The following is an 11,488-nucleotide window of genomic DNA, read 5'->3' on the forward strand; positions in this document are numbered from 1 at the left end:
AGAAATAATTTGATATTTACATATGTGTGACATTTATTTTACTTGAGTATGCCTCAAGATGCATCCATATAGTTATAAATGTCTCTTGTTTTTCTTTCTTTATGGCTGAGTAGTACTCCATTCTATATTTTAAAAACCCCACATCTTCTGTATCCAACCACCAGTTGATGGGTATTTGGGCTGTTTCTAAGACTTAGCTATTACAAACGGTGCTGCTGTAAACATGGGTGCACATATGTTGCTGTGGCATGATGCTTTTAATTCTTTCAAGAACATTCCCAGCAGGGGAATATCTGGGTCAAATGGAACCTCTAATTATGGTTTGTTTGAGGAATCTCCACACTAATTTCCACAGTGGTTGCACCAATCTATACTCCCACCAACAGTGAAGAAGTTGAAGAAGCAATTAGAATAGATAAAATAATTATGATGCATAAATTTGGAGAGATTTGTTTACTTGATATAAATATTTAATATAAAACTATGTGGTGTGAGCAGAAGGACAGAAACCTAGATAATGAAATAAAATCTAGAGCACAGTAAACATGCACAGAATTACCAACTGATTTTTGCCAAACATAGAGCACCCATTTAGTACAAGTGAATGGTATTTCCAATACATGGAACTGGACCATTAAGTTACCCATAGGCAAAAGAGAGAGAAAGGAAGGAAAGGAAAGGGAAGGGAAGAGACTGAAGGAGAGGGGAGGGAGAGAAGAAAAGAAAGGAAGCAAAAGGAAGAAGGAAAAGAAAAAGGAAGGATCCATTTATGTAACATCCTTGGAGTGATAAAATTATAAGTATGCAAAATAGATTATTCGTTTCCAGAAGTTAAGGAGTCATTGGTAATTAGATAAGGTGAATGTGGCTAAAAAAGAGGAAGATAAGGTACTTTCATAATGATGGTACAATTCTGTATGTTGATTACATTCATGTCAACATCCTGGTTAAAATATTACAATCTAGTTTTTCAAGATACTCAGTACCATTATGGAAATTGTTTAAAAAGTACATGACATCTCTATAATTCCTTATAACTGTATGTGAATCCACATTTTGAAATTAGAAGTCAAATTAAAAATACATACATGTTTGTCTTGATCCCTAACCTATTGAACTTGTAAATATTTAAATTCACCCATATTTATTTACATTATTGAATTTCTCAGTCACTGATTATGTATGTAAATGTCCATTTAAGTCTTTAATTTTGTCCAGTAGTCTTAAAACTTTCTCCATTGAAGTTTTGAAGATATTTATGGGACATTTTATTTCACAGTTTTGCTTGAATTTTTGACACTATCGACCATATCAATCCTTATATGATTTATTTCTTTTACTTATTGAATTATTTTGCCTAGTGCATTCCTTATAATCTTGATAAAAATAATGGCAGACATACTTGCTGTGTTCTGAATCTTAAGAAACTTTCACTGTTTTAACATTGTGAGGCTTGATGTGAAATTTTTTAAATTTACAAAATATATTAAAATAACATTTTATTAGATTAAGGTAGTTAAATCCTAGTCCTAATTTATTAATAGGCTTTGTGTTTTATTTTAACATTTTGTCACATTGTTGTGTCCAATGAGAATATTATGATTTTTCTAATGCAAAATCAATCATGTAATCTTGAGCCCAACTTGCTCATGATACATTGTTTCTCTTAAACATAGCTAGATTTGTTTTCAAATACTTTGTTTGGGATTATTGTACCCAATGTTGATAACTAAAATGAGTCTATAATTTTCTTTTTATATAACCTATGTACCAGCTTTGAAGTTATTCAACTCTTTTCCTATATTCTGAAAAAAATTCATGTGAGATTTTGTTTTCTTTGAATGTTTAGTAGATTTCACTGCTTATGATATCTATATTTTCAAAAACCCTACTTTTGAATTTACTGGTATCATGTTATTTTTCATTCAGCAATTTATGATTTAGATTTAATATTGTCTCTCTACTTGACTGTTTTTTATTTAGTTCATTAATATTAAACTTTTATTATTTTTAATACTTAGAACTAAACTTTTCTCCTAAAATTTCTTTAGCTTGTATCCTACAGCTTTATTATAAAGTGCATATTATTATAATTACTCAATTTTAAATATAGACTAATCTCCATTTGAATTTTATCTCTTCCTCATATATTAGCAAATATATTTCCTAATTTCCCAATACATGATATTTTCTTATTTATATTTGTTTTTATTATTTACATCTGACTTAATTTCTTGAGAGAACATTAGTTACATACATCCAATCCATTGAAATTTGTAGGATATTTTTTCTTTTTTTTATTGTTCAGCCTGTGGATATTTCCTGTAAATTCAGTTTTTGTGATTCGAGAGACTGTGTACCTACATTTTAAAGTGATGTGTCCTATATAAACTACTTAGATCAAGTTCATTAATTCATTCTGAAATCCTCTTTATTCTTTTTTTTTTTTTTTTGGTACCAGGGATCGAACTCGGGTTCTTGCACTTGCGCAGCAGGCAGTGAAACCAGAGCTGAATCCCTAGCCCAATCCTCTTTATTCTTAATGCTCTATTTTTGTCTCCCTATTGATAAAATACTGTGGGAAATTATGTTCAAATAACCCTAAAATATAATAAATAAGACAGTCATCAAAAGTGAAGTGTAAGGTTTTGGGTATTTTCATGGCAGGTCATGCTTGTACAAAGTTAAAAAAAATTAGGAAAAAATGCTAAAAGAAAGAAGTAAATAGTATAACCAATCTATAAATATAATTAGGTTTTAAAAAGTCAATGAAGTGAATTTAAAATCCATTGGCATTGAAAATAAATGAGATTAGACTTATACATAAAAAACATCTTACCATATGAACATGGAATAAGGCATAAATCAATTTTTTTAGAAAAAAGCATTTGATAAATATTCTGAAGGAGTGGACCAAACAAAAGATTAATGGAACCCAAGGACAAAGGTCACTTCTAACCAGATTGATAAAAAAATATTCCCTGAGGAGGCAGTGGAGTCTAATTAGTAAAATTAGGACATAGATAAATGAAGAGAGAATATATTTTACAAAAGTGAGAAGAAAATAAAAATTGACTTGTCAGGAAAAGGGAAACTTTACAGTTTGGTATTATAGGGTTCATAATATGTCTAGGTGCTGATTATATTTTGAAGGATGAGTATTGTTATGATATGAATTTCATCTTCCCTCTCAAGTATTCCATACGTTGAATACTAACCTCAGCACCTCAGAATGTGACCAAGTTGGGAAAGAGGACTCTTAAAGATGTAACTTAGTATGAGTCCACTAGAGTGGACCCTAAATCTAATTGGACTGGTGTATTTGGAAGATGAGCAGATTAAGACACACAGAGAGATGTCAAGTGTGCACCCACACAGAGAAAAAGCCATATGAGGGCACAGCACCAGCTGCAAGGCAAGGAGAGAAAGCTCAAAAGACAGCAAACCTGCAAATACCTCACTTGAGAAACTGTCACAAATGTCCATCATATTAGAAAAACAAATGAATAATTGAGTTAAAAGAAGGCTAAAAACAGATTGATGATGAGAATAAGTCATGAAGAAAGATTATGATGAATTTAGTTACATGGCTTGAGATATATGGGAGAAATGTTAAGGAGGTTTTCTAAGATTTCTTATAAACCAGTAAAACTTAAACCCCAGTGATTCTAATAAAACATTGAAGGATAAAATTTAAGCAGTTTAGTTTGTGACAACAAGATATATAATTATATTAAATATCAATTTTGGCCTTTTATCTGCCACTCTTCAGTGTTATAAGAAAACAAAGATTTAAACAATAAATCATTTTATGTAATGCAGATATACAAAATTGAAGATGAAGTTACAAAGCACTGAATTGATGGCAGACTCATTTTACATGATTTCACAATATTCTATTTTCTTTTATCTTTCTGTGTAATGCTTTGGTGAAATATATCAATTTTGCTTTTCATAGTGAAGGAACTGACAGATGTTTTTGGCTACAGAAATGCTTCTGAACTAGTTCCAAAAGAGATAGAAAAAAGAAAATATTTGTCATATATGTAATTTTTCATCCTTAATGCATCCCAAAAACACATTTTTGGCAGAACTAAGTTAACATTACAAGTCAGAATTTAAAAAAAAATAACTTTCATAATTCAAGTAACTTGTTTCTTAATGATATAGAGATCTATTTAAGTATCTAACTTTTGCATTCTTATTGAGAAAAGAGAAAGTGAACACAAATCACGAGTAAAAGAAATCTCACTTAATTGTGTTTGGACAAATGCTTTATCATCATCATCAACGATTTTTTTCCATGTTCCACCACAAGTAAAGTTTAAGTACAAATTCTTAGGTACATGAAAACATCAGTAGAAAAAGTATTTTAGGTGGAAAAAGTATTTAAAAAATTTTTGATGGTCACAAATGGCAAGTGTCTACTTCTATACAGAACCAACTTATATTTAATTAGCTTTGCCAGATTTTATTTTTCTAAGTATATTCATTATTTATAATATGTAAACATCTACCTACAATTCTATAATAACTATCAATTCTGATTTTAAGGAAGTAAACTGTATATATATATATATATATATATATATAGCAAATATTTCTTTAAAGTATAAAGATGTCTCATTACTCTGAAAATTCTATTATTTTCTTGTCCTCTTTTCTGTAACTATTCAAACTAAATACTTTAGATCCTTTTCAGATATGATGTATACTTATGTAATCCAGTAATGACGTGCATATTTTTGAGAAGCTTTTTGAAGTGCTTTGTGTCCCTTCTGATGTCTAGAGACACCATAGTCAAAGGATTTGTGTACCGAGCTACTCCAAGGACACCAGTAGCAAAGCCTGTGCTGGAATTCATCCTCACACTCTCTCTTGTTCTCATGACTACTGTGCAGGATCCACAGGGCACAGTTATTCTACAGCTCCCATGACAAACTTCCTCTCTTCGGCTTGAGTGAGATCCCCTCTGTGGCTGCTATGCATTATTCTACACCCTCAACCTTGTTACTCCACTCCCCACTCAGATGTGAACATGCAAGCTCTCTTTAGTCCTCTGGACCACTGGCTGCAGTCTCAGAGTCTGTGCTCTACTAAGGCCTGAGATTGCCTCACATGAAGAGGCACAGAGCTGAGACACTTTCCTGTCAGGCATGTGAGCCCTTCAGTCCTACCCAAGATGGAAAAATGCAGGAGGATTTAGATGATTTCTTTAAAATTTGTGGTAAAATATGTGTAACATAAAATGTACCAAGACATTTTTAAGTGCATAGTTTAGTAGCAATAAGTACATCTGTGTTTTGCAACCATCACTATCATCCAGGAAGTTAGAAGAAAAGATGAAGGAAGGAAGGAAGGTAGGAAGGAAGGAAGGAAGGAAGGAAAGGAGACAAAACATCCTTCCTCTGAACTCATTAGTATCAAAGGGAATCTCCTTTTGTCTTTTTCTTCCTCTCAAAATATATATATATATATACACACACACAAAAACTTAAAACTTCCATCAACAGCATATCTACCATTCATAAAACTTGGCTTTTGTGTCACTCATATTTCTGTCGTTATGACAAAATACATGACATAATTTAACAAGAAATATTTATTTGGCCTATAATTTCAGAGATTTCAGTTTCTGTTGTTCTTGGCCATGCAGGAAGGTGATGCATCATTATGGGAGCCCAAAAAGGAAACCATTTCACATCATGGCCAGATACAAAAGAGAAGAAGAGAGGCTATGGGCTCCAGGACCTCCTTCAAATGTGGTACCCTAGCAACTTAAGATATGCCACTTACTCCCTGCCCTTTAAAGGTCCCACAGCCTCCCAACATTGCCATTCTGGGGCACAAGCTTTTAACACATGGGTGTTTGCAGGGCATTTAAGATCCAAACTATAGCACTTTTCCATATAGGGATGCATCCAACTTTCAGTGTCATAGACCAAAAAGAACAAATAAACCAAAAAATAAAATTAAAATAATAAAGATTACCTGTCACATAGTAAGTCATATGGTTGGCATTATTCCCAAAAAGATACCTGGGAAACTACAAACTTACAAATTTCAAGGGTTGAGTTTTTCTGTTATGAGTCCAACACAAAAATACTAATATTTTGAGGACAAGAAAAGGAAGACAAAGTAAAAACAACATCTGAAATGAGTATGGACCAGTTTCCCTAGATGAATGTAATTATTATGTATTGCAAATATATATTAAAAAGAAATATGATAATTCTGTACAACAACAAAACAAAACAATAAATTCTAAGTTTATTTTCAAGTCCAAACTGAGGAAGTGATGAAACTGAGTTTTGGGAAGAAACACAGAAATCCTGGTAGATCTGAGTTTACTCCAGAAGAAACTGAGTCATGAGGAGGAAGATAAGGGCATGTGCTCAGGGGCAGCTTCACTTATCTGAGTGGGCTGGATGATAAGCATAGAATTTTGAATAGATATTACTGGGTAAGCTTTGTTATCTCTGGACAGGACAGAGAGAATTCCAGAGTACAGTCACAGTTAAGCTGTAATGGCACAATTGAGAAGGACTAGTTAGCACCTCTGCCTTGTCTGTGCTATGCCCAGATTCTGGAGTTGCCTGCCAAGTTGTCTTTGATTCTGGGGTCCAGATGTGGTATGCAGTCTAGCATATAAATCACTAATTGATGCTGCACCATGGACTGGCCTAGAATAATGCATTTATCAGTGTTTAAAACATAAAATACTCTGTGTACCTTCCTGTTCTAATCCTAAAATATTTATTGCCCCCATCAGATTTACTAAAGAAACAGAAGTTGAAGCAATCAGTATCCACAAAAGAAGAAAGACTAAGGATCTCTGAGATGGTAACAAACCAACTCTTTGGTAATTGCTGATTGCAAATGAGAGGCCTTTGAAATCAGCCACACCCACTATAAAGAGATCTGCTTCCCCCTGCTGGAAGTATCCAACGGCTACACTGAATCCAGAAATCCTTCCAGTAACTTCACCAATCACAGTAAGAACTAATATTTATTTATTAAATTGTTACTCAACAAATGGGTTTAGCATATGAAAAGGTAAGAAAAATGTCATTTTCTTCATGAGCATGGCTAAACCTTTCTCATGACTCTTGGAGAAATAGCTATGATTCTCTCCAGGTTTCTTCTTGACCATAGTACAAGTACAATCCATGCTAACTTGAGGAATAGCATGGTAGGATACTCTCATACTGGCAAAGTACTGTACTCTGCTGCCCTCTATTCCCCTGTCTTCCAGCTACTCAAAAAAATAAATAGTACATTTAGACTTTCCAGCACCTCAAAGAGGAAAAATTCTTATTTTCCTTATGTAAATGTCATAGCATTGTCTTTTTCCTATACTTTTCTTTTCTTTTTATTTTTTGGTACTGGGGATCAAACTCGGGTCCTTGTGCTTGCATAGCAGGCAGCAAAACCACTGAGCTGAATCCCCAGCCTTGTCTTTTTCCTATACTTTTCTTTTGGTATTTCTTTTCTGCCTGACAGTGCTCTGTGCTTATCTCCTTTTAATTCCTCCTGTAAGAACTGAAATGCTACAGCATGGCTCCTTCTAAATATCTGTGTGAATATATTTTATGTATATATTATATATTCACACAGATTAGAAGTTAGACATTTTCCCATAATGACATTAGGTCACATCACTAAAATAATTCAAATTTAACATATATATGACATACTCTGATAGATATTTCATGAAGGTTAAGAAAATATCACAATTTCAAATTGAAGTTAATAAATACAATGACCATGAGTAGCTTCTAAAGCTTCTGAATAGGTAACATATCATAATTATGGCTGGTAGTCATTTGGATGTTTTCCAATCCTCATCAGGAAATAAGGTGCATCCTCAGGAAGATAATTAAAAGAAAACTGTAATATGATTTTCTATGACAATAATAAACACTCACAGATAATGAATACTGAAGAATCAATGCTTTGCAATTAAGTTTGTTTTCCAAATAGATTTTCATTACAGAAGGAGGATCATTTCTGAGAGAGAATTTCTGAGATGGACCTCATCTCTGATGATTTGACAGATAGAAAAAACAAGATCATTCTCAATTTTGGGATTTTGATAGAATTAATATTACATGAAGAAGATTTGATTAAAAGAAATAGTCATTTGAAGATTTTTAGACTTAAAATGAAGGTCAATGTTCTTTAAAGAGTCATTCTGTGACTTAGAGAAAAGATGTGAGAAACATTTTGTCTCATTTGACAATTCCTTGGTCAGACAAGACAAGTTACTATTTTCTATAAGAAACATTGCCTATCAGTGAACCTGAACTTGACTTCATAATTTTCACACTGCCACATATCTAACTTCATAGCACTAATATCAGGTTTCAAAATAGGCAAGGATTTAAAACTGGAAGATCAGATCCAAAATACAAAAGTATCTAAAATAACTTTGACATTCACATGCTGGAGACTTTAGTTCTGTCTGTGAGATTTTCAACTTTATTATTATCATCATCACACTATTATGACTGCAGTTAGAGCCTCATGTAAGTCAACAGAGATCATCTGAGAGTTTTAATTTAGCCTAACTCAGCAATGAAATTTGGTCAGAGGAGCCTAATACAATTAATTCTTGGAGACTGAAAATCACTAAGTGTTCTGAAGAAGTTATTTATATATTCTGGTATCATTCTTTTGTTTTTCTTTATAGCCAGATTATTTGAGGAGTATGAATTCCATATCTGGAAAATGTCTATCTTTCACTTTTGATAAATTCTTTAAAGTTTTAGAAACTAGATTAATAGCAATTGGGAGTAGTTTAAAAACAACTAGTAGGAAATGAATGGCCAAGCTATGTATTTTACTTGAGATATTGATTTGATATTCCTATTATCTGAAAAACTGCAAACTTTTCTTTGTCCATTTAAGGTTAAATTAAACTGATAAATAAATTTGAATTTTTCACCTAAGTCAAAACTTGTTTTTTAAAAATAAGCATGAATTCATTAATTTAAATGACCCAAATATTTATCAAAGTAATGACAAACATTATAAGTCATACTATGAGCTAAGACAAATAATATCAACAGGAGTGAAAAAATGGAACAGGGGAACTGCAGAAGGAGGGAGGAGAAGGGAAGGAAAAAGGAGATTTTTTTAAAAAAAGGAAAAAGAAACAAACTGTAGTTTGTACATGTAACCATTCCCCAAGATAATTGCAAACTGCACAAACTGCAAACGTACAAAACAAGTAATGATGGATTTAACGTACTACATACATTACTAATATTTGAAAAAACTGTCTATAATTAAATATTAATGTTAAAGAAAATACAAGGCAAAAGATTTGATTTCATATTTGGTATATTTTAGTAGTCTGTGATTATTATCACACATGTAAACATGTTTAGTACAGTGATAAATTTTTGCTGAAAGAAAATTATACAACTCTGAGTATAAATCTCAATTGACTATTTTGACTAATATAACCATTTCTCTAAAATTTTGCTTATTTTCATTGATCCTACTGCTCTACCATTCACAATAAACTAAACGTAGTTTCAACATGGTAATTACAGTTAGTAACATGTATTCTTGAAAACAGATAAGAAAATAGGTTTTAAGTATTCTCACTACCAAAATGATAAGTATATGCGGTAAAGTGTAAGTTAATTGGTTTAACTTAGCCATTCCATAGTATGTAAATATTGTGAAATAGATTGTACATAGTAAATAAGTATTTTGCCCAAAAAGTAGGTAAACATATGGCCTTCGTAAAGACCTATAAATTTTGACTCCTACTAAAATGTGAGCATTTCTTATCTCTAACTTTGGACACATCCAGTCCAAGATAAATTATTTTGGAAAACCATAAAATTTTTATCACATATATGCTTAGAGAGACAAAATGAAAAGTATACATTGCAATAGGCAAATTACAGAAATGAATAAATAAATTATGATATATACATAAAATAGAATACAGTCAAGCTTTTAAAATGTATGAACTGGCTGGATGAAATTAGAAACATAATATTGAAAGAAAAACAATTTGCATAAACAGTACTATTCATATGAACTTTTAAATATAAAAAACACAATAATCTATGCTCTTATACACAGAGACACACACAGATATATACAGACATATCATACATATTCTATATATATTCATATATACTTAGTGTGTAACAAAAAGTTTGGTTATCTATGAACTTCAGGATATTTGTCTCTCTGTAAAAATTGACAATAATATGGTTTTAAATCATGTTGATAAAATTTTACTTCTTTTAGTTTCCACTTTACAGAAAGTATCTAAAGCAAAGAATAACAAAATACTAACATTCATTAACTCTCAGTGATAAAGAAGTCTTATTCTTTAAGCTGTTTATATGTTTGCAGTATTTCATAATTTTTAAAAATAATTTATCTCACAGTGTATATGGCAAGGAGGTACAGATAAAGAAGATGGTAAATTTTACTTGGAATTAAATTTTGGTCATTACAAGGAAGATTTTTGAAATAACCTTGTATAAAAGAGTTGAGCTAATTGAGAAGTTACTAAGTGTTAAGTGACTTAAGTGTTGATTTACACATTAGAACAATGTTTTCCATATTATATTCTTGCAAATACCAGTTCTATGTTATATAGGGAATATTACTGAAAAAATATACTATTCTCAAATAAATTTGGAAAATTTTGTTTAAGCAGATATAACACATTTTATTGTTTAGGATATCTCAGTTATTGATATGTTACAATACCATGAATTTCCAAGCAGAAAGTGGAATATATATAATGTGAATGATTGATTGATTCCGACACTCTATTGTATGTTGTGAACTTCATGAAAGAGTTTTCCCATAGAATATATGTTGAGGCTTAAATGCAAATCTACAAAAATGGATGGCTGCACTAGAAATTGGAATAAATTTGAGAAGTCTGTATTATGACTTTACTAAAAAAGGAACAAAATAAATAAGGTCCCTAGCCATAGGGCAATATATAGGGTAATAAAATGAAAATACTATCCTTTTGAAATTGTACATTCTCTTGAAGTATTTTGTCTGTATTTAAATAATTTCTCACCCAGTGAATTTGTTGAGTTTACATTCGTGACCAGTCAGACAAATGAGTAGCTGAAAGTAATCAAAATAATCTCAAAGACAGAAAATTGAATCTACAAAGTGCAATTTAGCTCTAATGTTCTGCTATTTTTCTCTTCTGTAAATTGACAGCCTTCAATAGAAAATAATTTTTTCCATTTTTACCTTGAAGTACCCAACACCATTCACTATTTAGAATGTAGTTTCCAATATAACACACTTTGGGAATTTTCAGGTTATCCAATGCCTCTACAAATATGAAGGTTTTGTATACTTTTTGTTTTTCCACCAACTTCACAAATTGTATTTCAAGTAAATATATTAAACATAGGGCTATTAAAAATCTTTGTTATTGTATATTATCTAGTAGGTCAGATGGCAATGGGCTTAAGCCAATTCC

Source organism: Heterocephalus glaber, unplaced genomic scaffold (genome assembly GCF_053883595.1).
Source record: "Heterocephalus glaber isolate CG9 unplaced genomic scaffold, H.glaber_assembly_v1.0 deba00000122, whole genome shotgun sequence".
In the NCBI taxonomy this organism is placed as follows: domain Eukaryota; kingdom Metazoa; phylum Chordata; class Mammalia; order Rodentia; family Bathyergidae; genus Heterocephalus; species Heterocephalus glaber.